This window comes from Equus caballus, chromosome 1 (genome assembly GCF_041296265.1).
Source record: "Equus caballus isolate H_3958 breed thoroughbred chromosome 1, TB-T2T, whole genome shotgun sequence".
Lineage (NCBI taxonomy): Eukaryota > Metazoa > Chordata > Mammalia > Perissodactyla > Equidae > Equus > Equus caballus.
This window is the reverse complement of record NC_091684.1, coordinates 67312907-67338945: the sequence shown is the minus strand read 5'-3', so window position 1 is coordinate 67338945 and position 26039 is coordinate 67312907. Positions and strand designations below refer to the sequence as shown.

General features: G+C 44.5%; 1 long non-coding RNA gene across 1 annotated transcript; it reads left to right on the top strand.

Moving 5' to 3' along the window:
* Nucleotides 1-15846: 15846 nt before the first annotated feature.
* On the top strand, nt 15847-19674 carry LOC138916316 (uncharacterized). Its single transcript, XR_011423477.1, has 2 exons — nt 15847-16114; nt 18967-19674. It is a non-coding gene; the product is annotated as an uncharacterized lncRNA (long non-coding RNA).
* Nucleotides 19675-26039: the final 6365 nt, after the last annotated feature.

Sequence of the window (26039 nt, the reverse complement as noted above, 5' to 3'; positions counted from 1 at the left end):
ATCGGTGGCATTTCTATACTCTAATAACGAACTAACAGAACAAGAACTCAAGAATACAACCCCATTTACAACTGTAACAAAAAGAATAAAATATCTAGGAACAAATTTAACCAAGGAGGTGAAAGACATATACAAGGAAAACTATAAGACATTACTGAAAGAAATCGACAATGACATAAAGAAATGGAAAGATATTCTATGCACATGGATTGGAAGAATAAACATAGTTAAAGTGGCCATAGTACCTAAAGCAATCAACAGATTCAGTGCAATCCCAATCAGAATCCCAATGACATTCTTTGTGGAAATAGAACAAAGAATCTTAAAATTCATATGGGGCGACAAAAGACCCCAAATAGCCAAAGCAATCCTGAGAAACAAGAACAAAGCTGGTGGCATCGCAATCCCTGACTTCAAAATATATTACAAAGCTATAGTAATCAAAGCAGCATGGTGCTCGTATAAAAACAGGCGCACAGGTGAATGGAATAGAATTGAAAGCCCAGAAATAAAACCACACATCTATGGACAGTTAATCTTTGACAAAGGAGCCAAGAACATACAATGGAGAAAGGAAAGCCTCTTCAATAAATGGTGCTTGGAAAACTGAACAGCCTCATGAAAAAGAATGAAAATAGACCATTATCTTTCTCCATACACAAAGATAGACTCAAAATGGACCAAAGACTTGAAGGTAAGACCTGAAACCATAAAACTTCTGGAAGAAAATATAGGCAGTACACTCTTTGACATCAGACTTAAAAGGATCTTTTTGAATGCCATGTCCACTCAGACAAGGGAGACAAAAGAAAAAATAAACAAGTAGGACTTCATTCAGACTAAGGAGCTTCTGGAAGGCAAAGGAAACCAAATCAAAATGGAAAAACAACCCACCAACTTGGAGAACATATTTGCAAATCATATATCTGATAAGGGGTTAATCTCCGTAACATATAAAGAGCTCACACAAATGAACTACAAAAAAACAAACAGCATGATCAAAAAGTGGGCAGAGGATGTGAACAGACATTTTTCCAAAAAAGATATACAGATGGCCAATAGGCACATGAAAAGATGTTCAACATCACTAATCATCAGGGAAATGCAAATCAAAACTACATGTAGATATCATCATACACCCATTAGAAGGGCTATAATCACCAAGACAAAAAACAACAAATGTTGGAGAGGTTGTGGGGAAAAGGAAACCCTCATCTACTGCTGGTGGGAATGCAAACTGATGCAGCCACCATGGAAAACAGTATGGAGATTTCTCAAAAATTAAAAATAGAAATATCATATTACCCAGCTATCCCACTACTGGGGATTTATCCAAAGAACTTGAAATCAAGAACACAAAGAAACTTACGCACCCCTGTGTTCATTGCAGCGTTATTCATAATAGCCAAGATCTGGAAGCAACCCAAGTGCCCATTGAATGATAACTGGATAAAGAAGATGTCGTGTATATATATACAATGAAATACTACTCAGCTACAAAAAAAGACAAAATCGTCCCATATGCAACCACGTGGATGGACCTTGAGGGCATTATGTTAAGTGAAATAAGCCAGACAGAGAAAGACAAACACTACATGATTTCACTCATATGTGGAAGATAAACAAACTTATGGACAAAGAGAAAAATTTAGTGGTTATCAGGGGGAAGGAGGGTGGAGGGTGGGCACAAGGGGTGAAGGTGCACACTTATATGGTATCTGACAAATAATAATGTACAACTGAAGTTTCACTTATAACATTGTGAATAGTTTATTATGACCACAATAAAAAAATAAAATGAAATTAAGAAATGAAGACATAATCTGGGAGAAGATATTAATTATATATATATGACAAAAGTTCATATCCAATAATATAAAGAACTCCTATAAATCAATACAAAAAGGCAAACAGCCCAATAAACGGTGGTCAAAAGACTTGAACAGGCATTTCACAAAAAAGGGGTATCCAAATGAGTCATTAGCATGTGAAAAGATGCACAGCATCATCAATCCACCAGGGGAAAGCCAATTAATGTCCTAATAAGACACCATTATGCAGTGACGAGATTGGCTAGAATTAAAAAGGGTGGGGGGGTGGTGGAGCTGGCACTTTCATCCGTTGTCAGTGGGAGTGTAAATTACAAAACTGTTTGACAGTTATCTACTAAAGCCAGAAGTTCTACTCCTAGGCATATATTCAAGAGAAATGAGTATGTACGTCTACAAAAATATGTCACATGAGTGTTTACAACAGCCTCAAACTGGAAACAACTGAAATGCCCATTAACATTAAAATAGATACAGACATTGTGGTGGATCCATACTATGGAATACCACTCAGCCATAAAGGAGAACAAACTACTGATACACACAACAATATGGGTGAATCGCACAGACATTATATTGAAAATTATATTATATTAAAATATAATAAATATATTATAATTATTATAAATAAATACTATATTAAAAAAATGCCAGAGTGTATACTGTATGATTCCATCTATAGGAAGTACAAGAGTAGGTAAAACTGATCTATGGTGAGAGAAATCAGAATAGTGGTTACTTTTGAGGGTGGGGTTGGCAGGAAGAGGGTACAAGGAGCCTTCTGAAGTTATGGAAATGCTCTATATCTTGATCTGGGTGGTGGATATGTGTGCAAAATTCATCAAATTCTACATTGATGATGTGTGTAGTCATTATATTTTTATGGTATATCTCAATAAAACATTTTTGAAAATACATCTAAGTTTGCTTTGTTCTGGAAGAATTAAGTACACTGGCCTAGAAATTGGGTAAAGGGAGAAGTTGAGAGGGAGCACTCTCATGGCCCTTCAAAGATGCACAGTTCTCAGGATTCAGTACAAAACATCTCAGAGGAATTTTCTTAGAAGAGGTTGAGTCCTTGCTTGAGGCAAGGGACTGGATCAGATGACAAGGAGAGGATGCTCCTAAGTGAAGCCCAAGGAGGAGGGGGTAGACGATGATAGGGTAACACACAACTGGGACTTTCTGGCCAACTGTGCCCCAGACCACCGCATACCTCAACTGCTGAGGCACACATAGGGAGCTGGTAGATGGCTGGGGATTCTGTGCTTCCCTGCTCCATTGAGCCATATTCTGAGGGGTAGGGTGACTCCTCATGAGCTTCCTGCCCACGGGTCTCTAGGATGGAAGGATCTGTTTGGCCACTGTACCAGCAGCTGTCCACCCAGGTAAAATCAGAAGTCCATGGGAGGAGGTGGGAGGAAGGCAAGCCTTGAGCCACTCCTCTGCCCTCTTGGGGCTCAGTCATCTCCTCTGTCACATGGGGAGGTTGGGCTACACCTCCCAGGTGTTTTTTTACCAGAAGTTCTTATGGTTCCCTGGGTGCCCCAAACCACCCATGAGCCAAGGTGGCTTTCCAGGCCCGCACCCTCCTCCCTGCAGTGCCACAAGCACATCTGGAAAGCCTGAGGGCCCCCTGGGTTGACCTCACAGAATTGAAGTCATTTGGGCTTCTACTCCCATCACAGGATGGTGACACAGGTGACAGCTGTCGAGGCTTCCAGCCAGGGCAAGATATTTTATACAACCAGAAGTAGAGCAGCCTGGGCAGGTAGCTTATGGGATGGAGCAGGAACAGGCTGAGGGCTGACACATCACAGGTGCCGAGAAAGGATCCCATGAGTCATACTCACCTCCTTCATTTTGCCACTGCCCCCACTCCTATTAACCAGGAGTGCCCTCTCCATCCTTCCCTCTCCACCTCCTAAGCATCCCTCTGGTCCATCCTCCCTTCCCATTCTGCAGCCCCTGCCCTAGGTCCAGGCCACAGCCCCTCACCTTAGAGACAGCAGGAGACCCCTCCATGTGCTCCAGCCCCATCCCTTCAATCAAACTTCCTCGGTGCTTCCAAGAGGTACTCCCCTCACCCTGACTTTATTCAAGTATAATTTACATTCAATAAAATGCACAGAGCTTAACAGAGTTTGAAGAGTGACATCAGCATCAGGGAGAAGTGAGCTGTTCCCTTAGTCTCTCCCCTCTAAGATACAACCAAAAGGGCATTCATTAACCAAAAGAGGATACCCACAAAGCACAATAGGATGTCTGACAGATCCATGCAGCCATATGTCTAAAGATGGGGGTACTGGATCCCCAGGAAGCAGTGGAAGTGTCGGTGTCACAATCCAATGTAGACATCAGGATAGATGTGGAGAGGGCTGATGGCCACTCTGAGTTTATTGTAACCAGCGTTTCAATATATACATAGCTTACAGCTGTTAAACATACACAGGTGTTCTGGATGAAGTAATTAGCAAATGCCAAGAATTCTTAGTGATTTCTCAAGGAGCCCTCCCTTGGCCTCTGTTTTGATATTATCATGTTTTTGCTGTGCTCGTATATTTTTATCTCGGAGCAGGCAAGGCCGCCTAGGCAATGGCTCCTCCTGCTCCCGATATCGATATTGTGTCTCCATCTGTGCCCCGGGGCGACTGATGCCTGGCTTAGGTTGCCTCCCCTTGGATGTGGCTAACCGGCCTACTCACCTCCGGGTCACAGTTTGTTGGCAAGCCTTTTCCAGTGATTATTAACCCTTCCTGCGTCAGGGGAGGCTACAGGAAGGAGGTGAGTGGATCTCCTCCCCCTCCCTACTGGCAGTGATCTATGTTGTGGGTCCTCATGCAGTGGCTGGTATGAGATTCTAAGAGGAGGCAGGGGAATATGCAGGCCTCCACGTGAATGCTTTCACTTTTGGAGTTACATTCCAGCCTGTGGGAATGCTCCACACTGAGGTGGCTCAGCATTGGTGCCCCTACCACATCCTGCAGCCCAGGAGGGCTGCCAGTGAGTACAGAGTGGGTTCACATGCATGAAAAAAAGCACCCCTCCCCAGATCTCCTCCCTGGTGCACCAGCTCGGCCAGTCAGCCAGGACAACTGATCCACTCCAGAGCACCTATGCCTGCATGCGTGACCTGCCAATCAGTGGCAGCCAGCGAGCAAATGCAGAAGAGTCCTATCAGCACAATTTCCAGTGGAAGGGCACAAATTCCTGCAGACATGGTGGGTTCAGAAAACACTACTCCTGCCCCTCCCTCCAGTGGTGGCAGATGAAATCTGTGACCAGATCCCACCACTATGAACCAGCAAGGTGTACTTCATCAAACACCAGGCAGAAATACATTAAGATCATAAGGAAAATGACAAGTCTCCAGAAACCAATCCTGAACTCACAGAAATTTACAATCTAAATGACAGAGAATTCAAAATAGTTATCATAAAGAAACTCAACGAGTTACAAGAAAATTCAGACATTTTAATGAACTCAGGAATAAAATTAATCAGCAGAAGGAATTCTTCACAAAAGAGATTGAAACTCTTTGAAAAAAAACCGAAATTCTGGAGATAAACACAATGGATGAGATAAAAAACAGTCTAGAAACCTTAAAAAACAGAGCTGACATTATGGAGGACAGAATTAGTAATTTAGAGAACAGAAATATGGAAATGCTTCAGTTGGAGGAGGAGAGAGAACTATGACTTTAAAAAAATGAAGAAATTCTTTGAGAAATAGCCAATGCAATGAGGAAATGCAACAAAAGGATAATAGATATTCCAGAAGAGGAGCAAGGGACAGAGAAGCAGAGAGTTGTTCAAAGAAATAATAGCTGAGAACTTCCCAAATGTGGGGAAGAAACCGGACTTACAAGTGTAAGTCAATAGAACTCTTAATTACATCAATGCAAAAAGACCTTCTCCAAGGCATAGAATAGTAAAATTGGCAAAAGTCAATGACAAAGAAAAAATATTAAGGGCAGCAAGGCAGAAGAGAATAATCCAAGGAACCCCCTGAAAGGAACGCCTATCAGGCTTTTGGCAGATTTCTCAGCAGAAACCTTACAGTCTAGGAGAGATTGGACTGATATATTCAAAATACTGAAAGACGAAAACTTCCAGGCAAGAATACTTTATCCAGCAAAACTAACCTTCAGATATGATGGAGAAATAAAAGCTTTCCCAGATAAACAAAAGCTGAGGGAGTTCATCACACTAGACCTCCCTTACAAGAAATGATCCAGGATGCCCTCATACTTGAAACAAAAAGGCAAAGGTTTACAAAGCCTTTAGCAAGGATATACATAGACAGACCAAATCAGAAAACTGCAGCTCTCTATCAAATAGGTTAGCAAACACTTAATTATAACATAAAAGATAAAGAGAAGGAAAGTGTCAAAACTAACTATAAACACTTCATTTTAATCACAAACTCACAATACAAAACAGAATAACATGGACAACAATAACGTAGACCAGGAAGAGAAAAGGGATGGAATCTGCTTAAGCTAATGGATATAAGAGGCTATCAGAAAATGGACTATATCATCTATGAGATCTTTCATACAAACCTCATGGTAACCACTAAATGAAAAATCAGAGCAGAGACACAAATTCTAAATAAAGAGAAAACTGAGATAACCATCATAAAAAACAACCAAACTGAAATGGCAGTCAGAAATACAAGGGAAGAGAAACAAGGGAAATATAGAACAGCCAGAAAACAAGAGAAAAAATGGCAGTATTAAGTCCTCATTATCAACAATCACTCTAAATGTAAATGGCTTGAATTCCCCAATCAAAAGACACAGAGTGGCTGGATGGATTAAAAAACAAGACCCAAAAATATGCTGCCTCCAGGAGACACATCTCAGCTCTAAGCACAAACACAGGCTCAGAGTGAAGAAATGGAAGACGATACTCCAAGTAAATGGTAAACAAAAGAAAGCAGATATTGCCATACTTGTATCAGATAAGCAGACTTCAAGATAAAAAAGACAATGAGAGACAAACAGGGGCAGCATATAATGATAAAAGGGAGACTCCACCAAGAGGACGTAACACTTGTGAATATATATGTACCCAACACAGGGGTACCAAAGTACGCAAAACAACTATTAACACATGTAAAGGGAGAAATTAACAGCAACATAATAATAGTAGGGGACCTCAACACCCACTTACATCACAGGATAGATCATCCAGATAGAAAGTCAACAGGGAAATAGTGGAATTAAATGAATAACTAGACCAGATGGACTTAGTAGATAAATATAGAGCAATCCATCCCAAAACAGCAGAATACACATTCTCCTCAAGTGCACATGGAACATTTTCAAAGGTAGACCATAGGTTGGGAAACAAGGCAAGCCTCAATAAACTTAAGACAATTGAAATTATATCAAGCATCTTTTCCGAGCATAACACTATGAATCTAGAAGTCAACTGTAAGAAAAAAAGCTGGGAAAGTCACAAATATGTGGAGACTAAACAACATACTATGGAACAACCATTGGATCACTGAAGAAATCAAAGGAGAAATCAAAAAATACCTGGAGACAAATGAAAATGAAAATGCATCATACCAATTCTTAGGGGATGCAGTGAAAGTGGTTCTAAGAGGGAAATTCATAGCAATATGGGTCCGTCTCAACAAATAAGAAACATCTCAAATAAGTAATCTTAAACTACACCTAACAGTTCTAGAAAAATAAGAACAAGTAAAGCCCAAAGTCAGCAGAAGGAAGGAAATAATAAAAAGCAGAGCAGAAATAAATGAGATAGAGACCAAAAAAACCGTATAAAGGATCAATGAAACTAAGAACTGGTTCTTTAAGAAGATAAACAAAGGTGACAAACCCTTAGCAAATTCACTAAGAAAAAAAGAGAGAAGACTCAAATAAATACAATTAGAAATGACAGAGGAGAAATTACAATGGATACCACAGAAATACAAAGGATTATAAGAGAATACTGTGAAAAACCATATGCCAACAAATTGCACAACCAAGAAGAAATGGATAAATTCTTAGACTCTTACAACCTCCCAAAACTGAATCAAGAAAAAATCGAGAACCGGAATAGATCAGTCACAAGTAAAGAGATTGAAACAGTAGTAAAAAAAAACTCCCCCAAAACAGAAGTCCAGGACCAGATGGCTTCTCTGGAGAATTCTACCAAACATTCAAAGAAGATTTAATATCTATCCTTCTCAAACTATTACAAAAAATTGAAGAAGATGAAATGCTTCCTAACTCATTCTATAAGGCCACCATCATCCTGATCCCAAAGCAGACAAAGACAATACAAAGAAGAAAAATGACAGGCCAATATCACTGATGAGCACTGATGCAAAAATTCTCTGTAAAATATTGTCAAACCGAATACAGCAATATACATTAAAGGCATCATGCACCATGATCGAGTGGGATTTATGCCAGGGATGTAGGGATGATTAAGCATCCATGAATCAACCAACCTGATGCACCATGTAAGAAAATGAGAAGTAAAACTCACATGATAGTCTCAATAGATGGAGAGAAAACATTTGACAAGATCCAACATCCACTTATGATTAAAAAAAAACAACTCTCCATAAAATGGGTATAGAAGGAAAGTACCTCTACATAATAAAGGCCATACGTGACAAACCCACAGCCAACATCATATTCAACAGTGGAACTGAAAGCCAGTCCTCTAAAAATAGGAACAAGACAAAAGTGCCTACTCTTGCCACTCTTATTCAACATAGTACTGGAGCTTTTGACCAGAACAATTAGGCAAGAAAAAGAAATAAAAGGTATCCAAATTGGAAAGGAATAAGTGAAACTCTTGCTGTTTGTGGATGGTGGGACCCTATATATAGGAAATGCTAAAGAATACACCAGAAAACTATTGGAAATAATCAACAACTACAGCAAAGTTTCATAGTACAAAATCAACTTACAAAAATCAGTTGCATAGCCAAGACATGGAAGCAACCTAAGTCATCGACTGATGACTGGATAAAAAAGCTATGGTATATATATATACAATGGAATACTACTCAGCCATAAAAATATGATGAAATCGTCCCATTCACAACAACATGGATGGAACTTGAGGGTATTATGTTAAGTGAAACAAGCCGGATAGAGAAAGACAAACTCTGTATGATTCCACTCATATGTGGAAGATAAACAAAACATGGACAAAGAGAACAGATTAGTGGTTACCAGAGGGAAGGAGGGTGGGAGGTGGACACAAAGGGTGAAAGGGTGCACCTATAATATGACTGACAAATAATAGTGTACAAATGAAATTTCACAATGTTGTAAATTATCATAACCTCAATGTAAAAAATCATTTGCATTTCTATACTCTAGTAATGAACTAGCAGAAAGGGAACTCAAGAATATAATCCCACTTACAACTGTAACAAAAAGAATAAAATATCTAGGAATAAATTGAACCAAGGAGATGAAAAACCCATAAAATGAGAACTATGAGACATTATTGAAAGAAACCAAAGATGACATAAAGAAATGGAAAGATATCCATGCACATGGATTGGAAGAATAAACATAGTTTAAATGTCCATACTACCTAAAGCAATCCACAGATTCAATGCAATCCCAATCAGAATCCCAATGACATTCTTCACAGAAATAGAACAAAGAATCCTAAAACATATATGGAGCAACAAAAGACCCCAAATAGTGAAAGTAATCCTGATACAAAAGAACAAAGCTGGAGGCATCACAATCCCTGACTTCAAAATATACTACAAAGCTATAGTAATCAAAACAGCATGGTAGTGGCACAAAAATAGACACACGGATCAATGGAGCAGAATTGAAAGCCCACATATAAAACCACACATCTATGGACAGCTAATCTTATCCCAAGGAGCCAAGAACGTAAAATAGAGAAAGGTAAGTCTCTTCAATAAATGGTGCTGGGAAAACTGGACAGCCCCATGCAAAAGAATGAAAGTAGACCATTATCTTATACCATACACAAAAATTAACTCAAAATGGATTACAAACTTGAAGGTAAGACCTGAAATCATAAAACTCTTAGAAGAAAATATAGGCAGTACGCTTTTTGACATCAGTCTTAGCAGCATTTTTTGAATACTATGTCTATTCAGGCAAGGGGAACAAAAGAAAAAATAAACAAATGGGACTGCATCAGACTAAAAAGCTTCTGCACGGCAAGGGAAACCATGAACAAAACGAAAAGACAACCCACCAACTGGGAGAAAATATTTGCAAATCATACATCTGACAAAGGATTAATCTCCAAAATATATAAAGAACTCAAACAACTCAACAACAAAAAATCAAACAACCCAATCAAAAAATGGGCAGAGGATATGAACAGACATTTTTCCAAAGAAGATATACACATGGCCAACAAGCACATGAAAATACGTTCAACATCACTAATCATCAGGGAAATGCAAATCAAAACCAAAGTGAGATATCACCTTACATCTGTTAGAATGGCTATCATTACCAAGACAAAAAGTAACAAATGTTGGAGAGGATGTGGAGAAAATGCAACCCTCATACTCTGCTGGTAGGAATGCAAACTGGTGCAACCACTATGGGAAACAGTATGGAGATTTCTCAAAAAATTAAAACTAGAAGTATCATATGATCCAGCTATCCCACCCCTGGGTACTTATCCAAAGAACTTGAAATCAACAATTCAAAGATACTTATGCACCCCTATGTTCGTTGCAGCATTATTCACAATAGCCAAGACATGGAAGCAACCCAGGTGCCCATCAGCTGATGAATGGATAAAGAAGATATGTATATAATGGAATACTACTCAGCTGTAAAAAAAGACAAAATTGTCCCATTTGCAACAATGTGGATGGACCTTGAGGGTATTATGTTAAGTGAAATAAGCCAGACAGAGAAAGACAAACACCGCATGATTTCACTCCTATGGGGAAGATAAACAAACTTATGGACAAAGAGAACAATTTGGTGGTTACCAGTGGGGAAGAGGGCTTGCGGGGGGGTAGTGAAAGGGATAAAGGGGCACAGATATATATAGTGATGGATGAAAATTAGACTATTGGTGGTGAGCATAATGCATCTATACAGAAACTGATAAATAATAATGTACACCTGAAATTTCACAATATTGTAAACCCTTATGACCTCAATAAAACAATTTTTTTTAAAAAAAAAGATTAGGGTTTGAAGAGTTTTGAGAAATGTATATCCCTGTGTGAACACCCCAATCAAGGTGTAGAACATTTCCATCTCCCTGGCAGGTTCCCTTGTACCCCCTTCACACCACCCCCCTGCACCCGAAACAACTTCTGTTCTGACTTCTACCCCTACAGGTGAATTTTATGGGTTCCTGAATTTCACATAAAATGGAGTTTCATAGTAATTATACACTACATAGTCCTTTATGTCTGGCTTCTTTCACCCAACATAATGTTTTTCACACCCTCATTTATCTTTTGTGACTTGGATAAGAGGCCATTTTATGAACACAACTCAATTTGTTTATCCATTCTCCTGTTGATGGATACCTAAGCTGTTTCCAGGTTTTTTACTATTACAAGAATTGCTGCAAGTTTTTCTGTGGACATATATTTTCATTTCTCTTGAGGAAATACCTGCAAATAGAATTTCTGGTGTATGTAATAGATATATGTTTTGTTTTGTTTTTGTTTTTGGTGAGGAAGATTGGCCCTGAGCTAACATCTGTTGCCAATCTTCCTCTCTCTTTTTTTCTCCCTAAAGCCCCAGTACCTAGTTGTATATCCTAGTTGTATGTCATTGCAGTTCCTTTATGTGGGATGCTGCCACAGCATGGCTTGAAGAGTGATGCATAGGTCTGTGCCCAGGATCTGAACTCTGGACTGTTGAAGCAGAGCACATGAACTTAACAACTCAGCCACAGGGCCGGCCCCAAGATATATGTTTATCTTTATCAGAAATTGCCAAACATTTTCAAAGTGTTGTACTATTACAAACTCTTTATCAGTACAAGAGTTCCCATTGTTCCACATCCACGCCAACATTTGATATCAATCGTCAGTCTTGTTAATTTTAGCCATTAGAGGATCTTTTTAGAAACCACATCTGAACTACCCAAATGCCCATCAACTGATGAATGGTAAACAAAATGTGGTTAATCCATACAATGGCATATTATTCTGCAATAAAAAGAAACCAAGTACCAATATGTGCTACAACACAGATGAACCTTAAAAACATTATGCTAAGTGAAAGAGGCCTGTCACAAATGACCACATATTGTATGCTTCCATTTATATGAAATGTCCGGAACTGGCAAATCTATAAAGACAGAAAGTGGGTTAGTGCTTACCTAGGGCTGAGGGGATGGGAGGGTTGAAGGATGATAGCTAATGGGCATGGGATTTCTTTCTGGGGTAATGAAAATGTTCTAAAATTGATTGTGATGATTCGAAGCTCTGTGAATATACTAAAAGCCTTTGGATTGTACACTTTAAACGGGTGGATTGTATGGGTCTCCATAAAGCTGTTTGAAAAAATTCTACCACATTTAATTAGCCAGAAACCCCCTGTAGCTCCCCAGTGTCCTCAAGGCAAAGACTCAGATTCTCAGATCCAGGTTCTCTGACATCATCTCCTTCTTTTACAGGCACAGTGGAATTTCTGCCATTTCAAGATGCCAGCATGCCTCTGAGAGCTTGCACATATTATTTCTTCTTCCTAATTGTTGTTCCATGTCATTTTGACTCCTTCTTTATGGTCCAACTCACCTGACAGCCTTCTCCTACCCCTCATCTGTTCGTTCATTCATTCATTCATTCAACAGGTAATTATTAGGCATCTGCTGTATGGGAGGCTCTATTCTAGGCGCAGGAGGTACAGCAGCAAACGAAGCAGACAGCGTCCCATATGGAGCTTATGGGACTGTCTGCAGGAACAACTAGCACCTGAGCACTTAGCAAACGTGCAGCCTTGTGCCCCAGCCCCTGCCCTCTTGGCCTCCTCTAGTTCTGTTTCAACACTAACCCCTCTGGACTTTCATAAGTCGACAGTGGGTCTGCCTCTCCCACAAGGCTGGGGATTCTGTGGGGTAGGGACCCAGGACTAGATCAAGGATGACGTCTCCTCGATGTGCACCTGCCACTACAGATTATAGAATGTTTGCACAGCCCTGATCTCATCTGCCTGCTCACCTCCCCTGTTCAGCAAGTGGGGAGTTCTGAAAAGGAGATGAGAAGGCAGGATGCCCACTGCCCAGATAAGGTAACTGAGGCCCCAAGAGTACTCCTCCTGGATTGCATGAAGTCACACAGCTTTAGAACTTCAACAGGAAGCTGGCTTCTTTCTCTTTGCCCTGAGTAGACTTCTGGCGGCCTGGCCAGTTCTGAAGGCTGGGGATTGGTGTCTCTATTTCAGGAAGTGATTCCAGGCCCAGCCAAGACCATGGCCCAGGGGTTGGTGCTGTGGGTCATTATCTATGGGCATTTCCATCACTCAGGCTGGGGCAGCACGTGGTAGGATTGTCGAGGAGCAGCAGTGTCTCTCCTGAGCCTCCTTCCCCACTCTCAGCCTGGCTCAGGTGAGTCACAAATCCCTGACCGTGAAGTGGCTCTTTGGGCTTTCTCTCTCAAGAGGCGCGCAGTTTACAAGGGAAGCTGCAGGAGAGGGACCTGCAGGCATGCCTCCTTAATGGTGTGATTAATGCTCACGTGGTGACAGTGGCTCAAAGCACCCTTCGTGGTGACATCTCCTTCAAAGCCCCGCAGACACTTGGCTCCTCTTTGTACTTGTTCCTTCTGGTCTGTTCTGGCAGCAGCAGGGGCGGGGCTGGACCTTCAGTAGGCAGTGAGGGGTATCTGAGACCTCCCTGTAACCTACATCCTTGGGCCTCTCCAGCCCATCATTCTCTTTGGTTGCCTGGAGTCAGGTCTCCGAGGGCTAGTGGGATCGTCTGCTTGGGGTCCTGTCCCTGTTCTTGTTTCTCCTGCTGTGGCAGGAGAGGAGGGAACTCCCATTACACCAATGGACCCAGTGGTTCCTGGTTCTTCCCTCCATTAGGCACCAAGCCCTGGGCCCTCTGGATTGAACCCTGGGACAGAGTGTCTCCTTCCAGCCCTGTCCTGTGCCTGGAGAAAAGAAGCTGGCAGGATATACTCCTGTTTCTCCATCTGCACCCCACTGAGGGGCAGGTGCCTTGCTCAGCTCAGAGGCCAGAGTGAAGGAGAAGCTGCTGCCTCTTTGGACTTAGGAGATACCTCTTCTTGGCCTATCACTGCAGTCCCTCAGTGTGGGGCCCCTGTGAAGGTGCTGAAGGGGATTGAGTGATCCTTTGGAAGGTACTACTTTGGGAGTAGGAAGAGGAATCAGGCACTGTGTCCATCCTAACACAGAGTGGTGTCCTTACGCACAGGAGGGTAGAGTCTCTCCAGGCCTCTGGAAAGCTTCCCGTGGCATCTCTTGCCACTTTCCCTGTATCTTCTCCCTCTTTTCCCCCTTATCCTGGGACATCCCATCTTCCCCCAAAGTCATGACAAAGCTCAGGCCCTTTTTGAGTCCTTACACTCCTAAGGAGCCTGGGGGTCCTGTTTGGACTGATCCCCGGGGTGACGTGTGGGGAGGATGGCGAGAGTTTACCCCCATCCCACATTCTCTGAACTGTGCTTTCCTATAATAATTACAAATGCAGCACATCCTGCATGGCAGAGATGAATTCCCTTCACACAGATGGTTTGGTGGCCTATGGCTGCATGATGAACTAGCCCAGAACAGCAGCTTTAGTCAATGACAGTTGCTGATTCTGCTCACAGATCTGAGGGCTCACTGGACCCAGCTATGCAGTGCTCCCTCAGTTCTCCCTGGGCTAGGGTCATCTTGAAGGCTTCCTCACTCGCATGTCTGGTGCTCAGGCTGAAAAGATTCAGACAGGTGGGGCTGGAGCAACTGGGCTTCTGTGGGCATCTCTCGCTCTCCATGTGGTCTCTCCATGTGGTCTTTTCACACTGTGGACTCAGATAGCTGGACTTCTTACATGGTGGCAAAAGGCTCCCAGATCTAAAAGAAGCATTCATCTTTCTCCATCCTGCATAGACTTGACCTTTTCCCTTATAGTAACCTTGAGACTCCTTGATGTTTAGTGAGCTCCCACTCCCCCTGCACTACCCCCCGCCCCCCAACTCTGGGTTGCATTGCAACACAACTCTTCTGTTAACTTGACAATGACAATGAAAGGCATCCTGTCCAAACCATTTCATTTTAATTCCTGGGTTTATTCCTAGACCATAGAACTGGGCGGGGAGACATCTCAGTTTGAAGACAGACAGACACACATGCATATACCCACATACACCCCAGACGTTTGTTGTGTCTGGCCTCCCACAGTTCTCCTTCTTAACAACAGTCTGACTTCTTTTGGAGGAAATCTTTCTCCCTCTACATCTTCTGTCTTTGTGGATCAATGAATCCATGAATTCAGGTGCCTGAGCCTTGCTGTGTAAGCTGCAAGTCCGCACACTTTTTCTTAAAGGGCCAGATAATAAATATTTTATGTTTTGTGGGCCAAGAGGCAAAATTGAGGTTATGATGTAGGGACAGTAGTTACATAATCATTTGAAATGTCATCATTTAAAAATATGAAAACCATTCTTAGCTTACAGATCCTACGAACAGGAGTCTGTGTGCATTTGGTCCCCAGACTTGTAGTTTGCTGACCGTTATTGTAAACCAAAGGGTTCCCTGAAGTACCTTCCACCAGACTCTTCCTCAGAGTCTATGGGGGTGGCAGTGGGGGACAGTGTTGCCTGCAACTTCAGCTTGACCAAGCAGATCTAGCAGAATATGACACCAGGACAGGAAAAAAAAAGGAAATTCATTCATTCTTTCCTATACCCGTGCCTGATAAGGCTGCTAGTTTCTGCTCCCAAGCCTGTCTGGAGCAGTGCTCCTGTCTGTTATAAGCTCATTTTCCATCCTTCCCTTCCAGCCTCTCAACTCACCCGCATCCTACTAACAAATGTGTTTTTTCTTTCCTTACAGTAATCAGAGTTGGTTTTGGTTGCTGATACCCAAAGCTCCCTGGCAGACACATGCACTAGTAGTCTCACTTCGTGCAGGACAATGGAATTTTCTGAGCATGTACTCTGGGTGCAGGAACCCGAAGAAGCCCAGGATGCTGGACACCATGATCCCTTGGATGGTTGCTGTGATCCCAGGCCCTGAGACTCTACCCACTTGGACCCTGGAGTCTCCAAGCCTCCAAGTCCTTTCTCCTGTGGACACCAGGAAACTCACCCTCCTTCTTGGGGTGAGATGGCATAGCTGGGAGAGAGGATGGTTGGTACCAGCCCTGCCCAAGTCCATTTCTCTCTCATGGCTCTTTCATGAATTTATCCTGCCCCTGTCAGTGAAGCAATTGTACCTTAGGCTTGGTCCAACCAAAAAGTAAGGGGCCACATTTGTCGGATTGTTTCTCCAGTGGCTAAGGCAGTTCCTGGCAGAGACCCAATTCAAATTAGCTTAGAGAAAAAGAGAATCACTGTCTCATGTAACTGAGTGTGACTGGGAAATACCAGAACCAGGGTCTCTGGACTACCTTCCTCTTTTTCTCTGTCACTCTTCTCTGCTAGTCCTTGCCTGGCAGCCTCATAGTCTCTTACTACAGGCATCCTTCTCTGTGTGGCCTGAGACATAGCCAGCTACTTACAAGCTCATATCCTCTCAGCTTCACGGCTAGAGGAAAGGGCTTCTCATCTTCCAGCCCCAGACTGGAAAATCCTAGAGGAGGATTCTGATTGGTCCAGCTGGGCTTTGGGCCCACCCCCAGACCAGTCACTGTAGACTGGAAAGTAGGGTTGTGTCAGCTCCTATGCAACCATGTGGCGGAAACTGGCTGTGGTAGATTGAAATTTTCTACCCTGCTATTTCCTTCCTCTATGCACAATTCTTTGAGATGTGACACTGAAGCTCTCCTCACAAAAAGGTGGAGTCTATGTCCCTATGCCTTGAATCTGGACCAGGCTTGTGACTTATTTTGACAAATGGAATGAGGTAGAAGTGGTATTGTATCAATTCCAAGATTTAAGAAGCCTTGTGTTCTTCTTTTTCATCTCTCAGAACCTGCCACCACCATTTGAACAAATGCAGACTAACCTGATGGGTGATGAGAGACATATGGCCCAGTTACCCCTTCACCCCAGTTGACTGCAAGCCAACTATCAAACACATGAGTGAGGCCATCCTAAGCCAATCTGTCCACTGACTGCAGACGCACGAGCAAGCTAACTGAGACTAGATGAGCCTGGCCCAGATCAGCAGACCTGCTCACTCAACCCACGGACTTATGGGCAAAAGTAAATAGCTGTTTTAAGCCATTAATAACAAATAGCTGTTTGTTATGCAGCAAAAGTTAGCAGATATACTGGCTAAGAATTTATTCAAATCCCTGGGAACCGACACAACCCTGACAATCAGTCCACAATGACTGGTCCAGGGAGAGAACCCAGAACCCAACTAAACCAATCAGAATCCTTCCTTAGGACTCACTCTTTCGGGCCTAACATGATTAGACTATGTTTCCCTAGATCTTTGCCTTCTCTCTGAACTCCTTCTGTCCTACCTTTGCAGTTAAGTGTAGCCATGTTATTGAGCTCCAGTCAACAGAATGTGGGCCTTGCCCACAGACTCATCTATATGGGGAACCCTTTGTCTTTCCCCATCTGCCAGCTGAGTGCAGAGAACTCCGGGATCTAGAGGAGGGCAGAGCTACAAGATGAGAAGAACATGAGTTCATGAGTGACCACGCAGGTGGTCCCCAAGTAGGAACACCACATTGAGCTGTGACTTGAGCATTGGATTAAGCAACTGATAGTTCAGTATTTGTCTTTTTCAGCAGCATAGCCCAGCTCATGTATCAGAGACGAGCAGAGTGATTCCTAGAAAGAAGCTAGTACCGTGCCCAGAAGAAGCAAGGGGTGCTGGGCAGGCAGGACATTAAATGTCCACTCTATAAGCCAGGAGCCACTTCGAGTGTCAGACTATAAAACCAACCCAAAGCGAGAGTCTGGGGAGCTGCTGAGGGCAGGGCTATGTGGGTCTATGTGTCACCTCATCAGCATCGCTCTGGCTGGGGAGATCTTTCTTGCCTTGCAGGGATGACACTGGGTGCTGGTCAGTGGGCAATAGTAATAGGGAGAGGAGGCTGCTGGTGGGACCTCAGAGTCTCTCAAGCCTGCTGATGCTGGGACCTTATCTTGGTTTGACAAGTATTCCCATTGTAACAGGCATCTTTCTAGTTAAATGCTAGACATCCCTTTTTGGTCTAGTGACAGGGGTCAGAAGACTTAAATTTTGATACCAGGAAATTCATAAGAAGGAACAGGAAGTTAGGCAGTATGGAGGAGAGGGAATAAGTCCCAGGCAAAGATGGAGCCTAACAAGAGAGAGCCTCTAGGACCAGGAAGAGTTCAGATAGGAGGCCAGGCTTCCGGCCAACCAGGGCCACAGGCGGCCATCCTACAGTCTTTGTATCTCAGGCCAAATTTTTGAGTGAGGGAGGTAATATGATTGGTCACACTGGCCAGCTAATCTTTCGGGTCCATCCTGGTCTAGCTGGATGAGGGCAAGGGAGGTTTGGTTATATAGGCCAAACATGGCCAAACATGGCCATCTTTCAGCAGAGGCAGGTGGCAGTTTCCAGGGAAGGAGGGTAGCGGTGGGCAGGCACTCCCAGAAGTCTAGTGTAGCATTCCAGGATGGGGGGCAGTCATTGGCAAAGATGTGGAAGGGAGAAACAGGGTGGTGTGTAGCAGTGACTAAAGAGAGAGTAAAGTTCAGGGCTGGGAGGCGGGGAGATGGGACCAGTCTTGGGATATGCAGACCATGGGTCCCTCTGAAGGGCTTTAAGCAGGGCTGGCTTTCTCCAGCTGATCTAGAGGTGTGGAATATGGTGGTTAAGCTTTGACCTCTGGAATCCCACAGGTCTGGCCTTGCATCTCAGTCCTACCGCTTAAACCAGCATGTAACCCTGGGTCAGAGGTCAGGGACTGGGGGCCATTAAGCTGTATGTAGCCCACATCGGGGCTTTATTTGGGCCACATGGTGTCAGCGCAAATTTTTGTTTGCTTGTTAATAAATTTTTTTTTAAATCTACATTTCCAGGTTCTCTTATAAAATTAGATGTAGCAACAGCTGGATTGGCATTCTCACCTGGCAACAAACACCTAGAGGAGCAGATGGCCTGTGATCACAGCCAGCGCTCTCTCCTTGTCCACAATCTCTACCCAACTACCTGCTCCAAACTGATGCCCTGGCATCGATGCCTGTCAGCATCAGTTTTCACTATTATTTTCTTATGGTAGAGAAACATCTCTGAATCCATGTGTAGTAGGTGGAATAATGGTCTCCCAAAGATGCCCACACCCTAGTCCCTGGAGCCTGCGAACGTGCTCTAGCACATGGCAAAAGGAAATTAGAGTTACAGATGGAATTAAGGTTGCTAATCAGCTGACCTTGAGATGGGGGAGATGATCCTGAATTATCCTAGTGGGTCCAATATAGTCACAAGAGTCCTTTAATGTGGACGAGGGGAGCAGAAGTGTCAGTGTCAGAGTGTTGAGACGTGAGAAAGACTTGATCGGCATTGCTGGCTTTGAAGATGGAAGAAGGGGCCATGAACCAAGGAATATAGGTAGCCTCTGGAAGCTGGAAAAGGCAAGAAAATGGATTCTTCCGAAAGGAACACAGTACTGCTCCAGAAAGGAACACAGCACTGCTGACACCTTGATTTCCTGCCTAGTGAGACCCATTTTGGACTTCTGGCCTTCAGAAATGTAAGAGAATAAATCTGCATTGTTTTACACTGCCAAATTTGTCGCAGTTGTTTCCAGCAGCAATAGAACACTAATACATCATGTCTCTTAGCAAAATGAACAATAAAGCAAGAGGGTGATGTGTTTTGGGAAAAATGGGAGAAAGCGTTTGTCTTAATGAAAATGAAGAATATTTCTGTGTATTTAATTTGCCCACAAACTGTATCTTATACTTGCTGCTTTCACTGATTACCTTTCTGTGTCTGGTACTATAGGTGTTTGGAGTTGGAACCTCTTCTTCTAGCAATTAATTAATTAACCTGACTATTCCTTACTTCTCTCCTCTATAAAATGGCATCTGCCTTGTGGTTTTGTTGTAAAGAAGAAATAAAATTAGGCAAGTAAAGCAGTTAGTATAGTATAGTAAATGTTCAATAAATGGCAGTTACAATCAGCAGTAGCTAGTCAGGTAAGGATGGACGTACTAGTCGGAATAGGCTAGATTTTGCTGCAGTAACAAATTAACCCTCAATATCACTGGTTTAATGTAATACTTTTATTTTTTATCAAGCTATATTCCCAACATAGATCAGCGGGAAGCTCGGCTCCACCAGTCACTCAAGAAGCCAGATTGACAGAGGCTCCACCAGCCTGCATTTGCTCCATTTGTAACATATAGCCTCCTTGTCCCACAGCAGGGGGGAGGGCATACTGGAGATCCTCACAGTGGTAATTAAAGGCTTTGGCCTAGAAGTGACACACATTATTTAGGCTCACGACCAATTTTGCAGGACTGTTCACATGGGCCCACCTGTAAGGGGTGGGGAGGTGTAGTACTCCCAAGTTCCTGGAAGATTAGGAGAACAAAATATCACTGAGTAATGAAAGTCTCTATCACAATGGATCTGAAGAGAACAAGACTGGGGCAAAGAGACAAGTTAGGAAGCCAAGAAGTTGTCCAGGGGAGAACTGAGGGTGCTCTTGAATTATGGCAACAGCATTAGAGATGGAGAGAAGAAGTCAGATTAAAGAGATATTTAGGGAGTCAAGTCATCAAAACTTGGTTGTTAAGGTCATAAGAGGGATTGAGATGCACATGGAGAAATTACAGTCTGAGAAAAGGGTGCAAGACCAACTTTTAGAGACTGAAGCACAAAGAGCTGCCATCTTAAGTGGGGTCTCCAGAAGCCGAGCCTGAGATGAGGATTCCTGTGAAGTTGTTTTATTGAGGGATTGCTATTAGAAACAACCTGAAAGATGGAGAGGGAAGCAGGGAGAGGCTACCCTTGGCTTTTTCATAGAGCAAGTGCTTTGGAGCATAAACCGCACCACAGAGCAGTCTTCGCTTAAGGAAGAGGACAAGCATTTTATACTCTGTATTAGTCATTGTTTGTGGGCTAAATTCCCAGAGGAGGGCCATTCTGTAGAGAAAGGGGGATGTGAACTGTTAGGAGCCGACACTCAGATCAGCTGGGGGATGGATGCCTAAGCCCGGCAGAAGGGCTTCTGGCAGAGCACCGCAGTCTGCTACAGTTCACCCCTCGCACTGCTCACATCCACTTGCTTCTCACATTAAGTTTATTGCATCTGCCTATTGATAGACATTGAGTGGTCATTGGTTTGGGATGTATGGTGCAACCCAAAGGATAGCATCCCATCCTCAGAGGGTGTCATCTCCAAGTCAGTACCTCAGCTGTGTCTTTAAGAAGCCATTCTACCATCTATCAGGTCTGCAGCTTCTGTATGGTGCAATATGCGGCAAGACTAGTGGAACTAGTACCCATTGCCACACTGCCTTTTCTGTAACTTGGATCTCTTGGTCTGCAGTGATGTTGTATGAGAGCTGTGTCAGTGAATCAGACATTCTGTGAGCTCTCAGATAGTGGTGATGGCATAAGGCTCCAGAGAAAGGCGAGGCAAACCCATACCCAGTATATGTATCAATCCTGGTCAGGGTGAATCACCACCCTTCTCATGACAGAAGGGGTCTTACACTATAAACTTGCCATCAAGTGGCTAGTTGGGCTCTTCCTGGGATGTTATTGTGTCAGGGGCTCAGTTTTGGTATCTGTTGATGACAGGTTGGACGTTTAACAGTGGCAGTAGCTTGATCAGCCTTGGTTATCAGACCGGCTGTTGGACTCATGCATAATTTTATCACTGTCTCCGTGATACTCTGTTCATGAGTGCATCTTGTGCAAGCATGAGCTGGAGGATAAGGGGTGAGGACAGAGACTGGCTGACGTCCACTGGCTGTGAGTCATCCTGCCAACTAGGTTGTTTAGTGCCTCTTCTGCAGTGGGCATGTTCAGGTGTATGTTAAAACGGATCCCTACACTCTTTGCCTACTCCCATAGGTCTGTCCACATGCCTCTTTCCATGTCTCTGACCAGCTAACCTAAGCCATTTGCCACTGCTCGCAAGTATGTATATAACCTTTTCTTAGGTTACTTCTCTCTTCACGCAAAGTAGATGAGCAGGCACTGCCCAAATCTCTGCCTATTGGAAGGATTCCCTCTCATCACAGTCTTTGAGCCCCTTGAGGGGAGCTAGTGCAGGCTTAGTTCACTTGCAGCTTACATCCATGTACCAAGTTGCCTCATCTGTGAACCAAGCTCAGGAATTTCCTTGTCTGTCAGCTGGTTATAAAAACCCTTCACATGGCAATAGATATTTGCCAAGGGGGAGGCGTTGGTGCTACCATCCCCATCTCAAGTCTTGGGGTCTCACTCCTTCCCTTTTAGTAGTCTGCTTTTGGTATAGAAAATCTGCCGTGACGTGCATTCAGTCCTTTCTGCAGTTCTGCCACTCTTACAATGAAGTCCTCACCTGATCTTCACTCTGCCTTATCTGCTTTCCAGCTACAGAAGATAAGTGTTTCCATGCTTCCTGCCAAGAGGTTTCCTTGGACTCTCACATTTTGCTTTAAATTGCCAGTTAAGAGATCTGAGAATGTAATTTCCTTTCTTCAGTGAATCAGTGACCCTTAGCAGTAGCCACTCAATTCCATAGTCTTAATGCTTTTCTTCCCTCCTACCTCTCAAATGCCAGAGACAGTGCACTAGCTGGCACAGCCCCCTTGTCTATGTGTCAACCCAGTTTACCAAGGGTGAAAGTCATCACAGATGCATGCCCATGACTATCACCAGTGATGGGTCTTCATTCCCGTCTGGTCAGTGATCCACCTCCAGCATCCTATCCTCAGAGGCTGCCTCCTAGGCCCACTCCTTGGCACCTGCTGCCTTAGTCTGGTTCCTTATGAGCAGAGCCTGAGGCAGGCTTTCAGATTCCTGTGATTTACTGAGGGAGTGCTCTCAGGAGAAACCTGTAAGGGAGGGAGTGAGGCAGAAGAGGGAAGGGGAAAGAGTCAAGCAAGCATGTGGCCTCAGGTAAAGTCTAGACCTAATCTGATCCACAGGGAAGATTCTGGAACACTGACCACACTGCAGCAAAGAGTTTGTCCTTTGATTGTTTTTAGCAGTCTTTGGGTGTGGGCCTCCTGGCAGGGGTGTGTGTGCAGTAGGGGTGGGTAACCTTCCAGGCAAGGAGGTCCCTGTCTCCTGAGGGCAAGTATGATGAAGAGAAGTTGTGAGCTTCTGGAAGCTAATACCCTTACCAGTGGAAGGGTGGGTGCCAGCCAGTAAAAGAGAGCTTGACAGAGCTCCACAGTACCCAGTTACTACAGGAACCTGTGAAGATGACAAAGAAGGCATAGTCAGTGGGAGTCAAGTAGAACCAAAGACTCAAAAGAAGGGATTGCCATGGAATCCAAGAGAAGAGAATTTCAAGGAAGAAATGGCAACTGTCAAATGCAGTTGTGAGGTCCAGTCGCCAAAAGCAGCATGGACTTTAGCAATCAAGAGGTCATAGGCAAGCTTGCAAGAGAGGTTTCAGAGAACTTCAGAGATGTAGGCCACAGGGCGTCAAGGGTGATGGATGCTCAAGTAAAGACAGTGAGCATGAGCAGTTTCCTTGACTGAGAAGTCTGCATGAGAAGGAGCAGAGAGAGGCTGGACAGCAAAGGGTGGGGATGCTGGCTGTTAGACCTCACAGCCAGAGCCCAAAGCTCTAGACCTGGGGAGGAGGAGCAAGGGAGGGTAGAGGAAAGGGGCTGAAGTCCCTCCCAGAAGACAAGGAGGTGATGGTGTCAGGGGCTGGCCCTGACTGGGGCAGAGATACCACATCCTCTGGGCCTGGGTGGATGAAGATAAGGCTTGGGTAGGATGGAGGTGGGGGCAGTTAGTAGGGGTCTGTTTGATGGCTGGGTAGCCTGTTTAGAGTGAGGTGGGTGTGCCTGAGCAGAAGGCTGGAGCAGAGGACCAGGGACCTGGGTGTATGGGTGGGGAGACTATGCCCTGAGGTCTCAGTGAGGCTGGAGACCCTCATTTGTCCTGGCATTGACCTGCAGGGCCTAATGACTTTCCCCAAGAGCACGCTATGGCCTTATGTGGGACAGTCATTGGATCCACACTGGGGGCTTTGCGAGGTAGTTTGGGAAGAACAGAAACCCAAGATGATCCATAGGCTAGAGGGAGTGATGTGTGGCTCTAGGTGTGGGGAGGAGGGCAGTAGGGAGAGGAGCAGGCAGGCTGAGCTCCAAGCTGCCCTGAGCCAGACCCTCCGCTGGGCTTTTCTGGTGGACTTTTCGCATCCTAGGCCCAAGAAGGAAGTGACCGGTATCAGGAAGAGTTAGTGGGGTGGGGCGGGCGGGTCTCCACACAGCCTTGCGAGACAGCCACAGTATTTAGCTGCATCATTGGTTTCACCCTCTCAAGTGAGAATGCCGGGAAGGTTTGCTATTTATCGTGAAGTCGGAGGAGCGTGCTGCCCTGCCTTTCCCTCCCCATCCCTGCCTGCTTCCTGTCCGTAAGACAGAAGCATTCAAACTCTGTTTTTAACCACAACCCACAAGTAAGAATTAATTGTACCTCATGATTCAGCAGACATGCACATAAACACACACACACAACTGCAATGAAAGTTTCACAGTACAATCCTCATCCTTACTTTGCAGGGTGCTCTTGGTGTTTTTGACTTTACTCTCAATTATTTCATTAAAGAGAGCTGGTCACACCCCGCCAAACTAATTTCCCGGGTCATTCGAGGGGTCTATGGGTCATAGAGAAGTGCTGCTCTAAGGCAGCAGGGAGCTGGGGTGGCCCCTTTTTGAAGGTCTCAGTTGTACCATCTTCCCCTCCTCTCTGAGGAGTGTCTGTTCTCAAAGAAAACGCTCCTGCCCTGGGGATGCTGGCAGAAGGCAGTGCCTGCAGTTTAGCAGTGACCAGGACTCCATTTTTAACGTGAATTCTCCTTCTCCTCCTCACCTTCCACCTCCCACCAAAAAGAGAAACTGGCCCCCTTGGAGAATCCCCGAGGCAGGGGACTTCTAGGTACCCAATTCCTCACAGGCAGTTCTGTTGCTGATGCAACCAGGCACCTGTCATCCTGACTCACTCCTGTACACACACACTCGCTCACATGCAGAGACCCTCATGCTCTCCTGACACACGTTCCCACATACACACTCCAGTAGGGATAGTTGGCGTGCCTGCCAGTCCCCACTTCTTTCTTTGGACTTGGCCTTCACCCACAGGCCCTGCAGAGGGAAGGCTGGGTGGTGGCATTTCTTCTTCCTATTGCCCTGAGGCCAGAGCTAAGTGGAGGAGGGGCAGTGATTGGCTGCTGGGCTCTGAGAATCAGATTCACTTCCCCAAACTTGCAGAGGTGACACAGGAAGGGCAGTTTGTGCCAGTGCTGAGGTTGTAAGAACTGTGGCCTGGGGAGGGGTCATAGCACCAGAACCCCACGTAAACTGCAGTCATGGAGAAGAGGAAACCCAAGGTTTCCATAGAGGGGAGCAAGGCAGGGGTGCTGAGAAGTGAGGTGGCCAGAGAGACAAGCAACGGGGAGAGTGGCAGAGTCAACACTCCAGGTTCTGTGAAGAACTAGCGATGGTTCCAGTTCTTCATTCTAGAATGGTTTGGACAGTACCCTCTAGGGCTGTTCCTTAAACTCAGAAAATCCACAGGGAGCTTGCGGTCTTTTTTATCAAAGACCCGCCAGCATCACACACCCTCCCTGCGTCACACATGGCCTGAGGCCTCAGCACCCCCCTATAGGGCCTGGCCTTGTTCAAGCCCCCTTTCCCTGCCTGTCTGTCCCACCGCCAGGAGGAGGGCCTGCTGGAGACTGGGGTCCCACCAGGAGGAGGCTAGGACACTGGACTCTGAACACTAACCTGCCCTAGGTCCTCTTTCAGAGACACCGCGGCAGGGGCTTCTTCAGGCCCACACCCAGACCACCTGACTGCGTGTGTGCTTGCTTTTTTTGCAAGGTGATCGGGCAGGGGTGGTGGTTTAAAAGCAAAATCAAAGACACCCCAATCACTCCTTGACATTCACAAAATAGCTAATTCGCCAAACC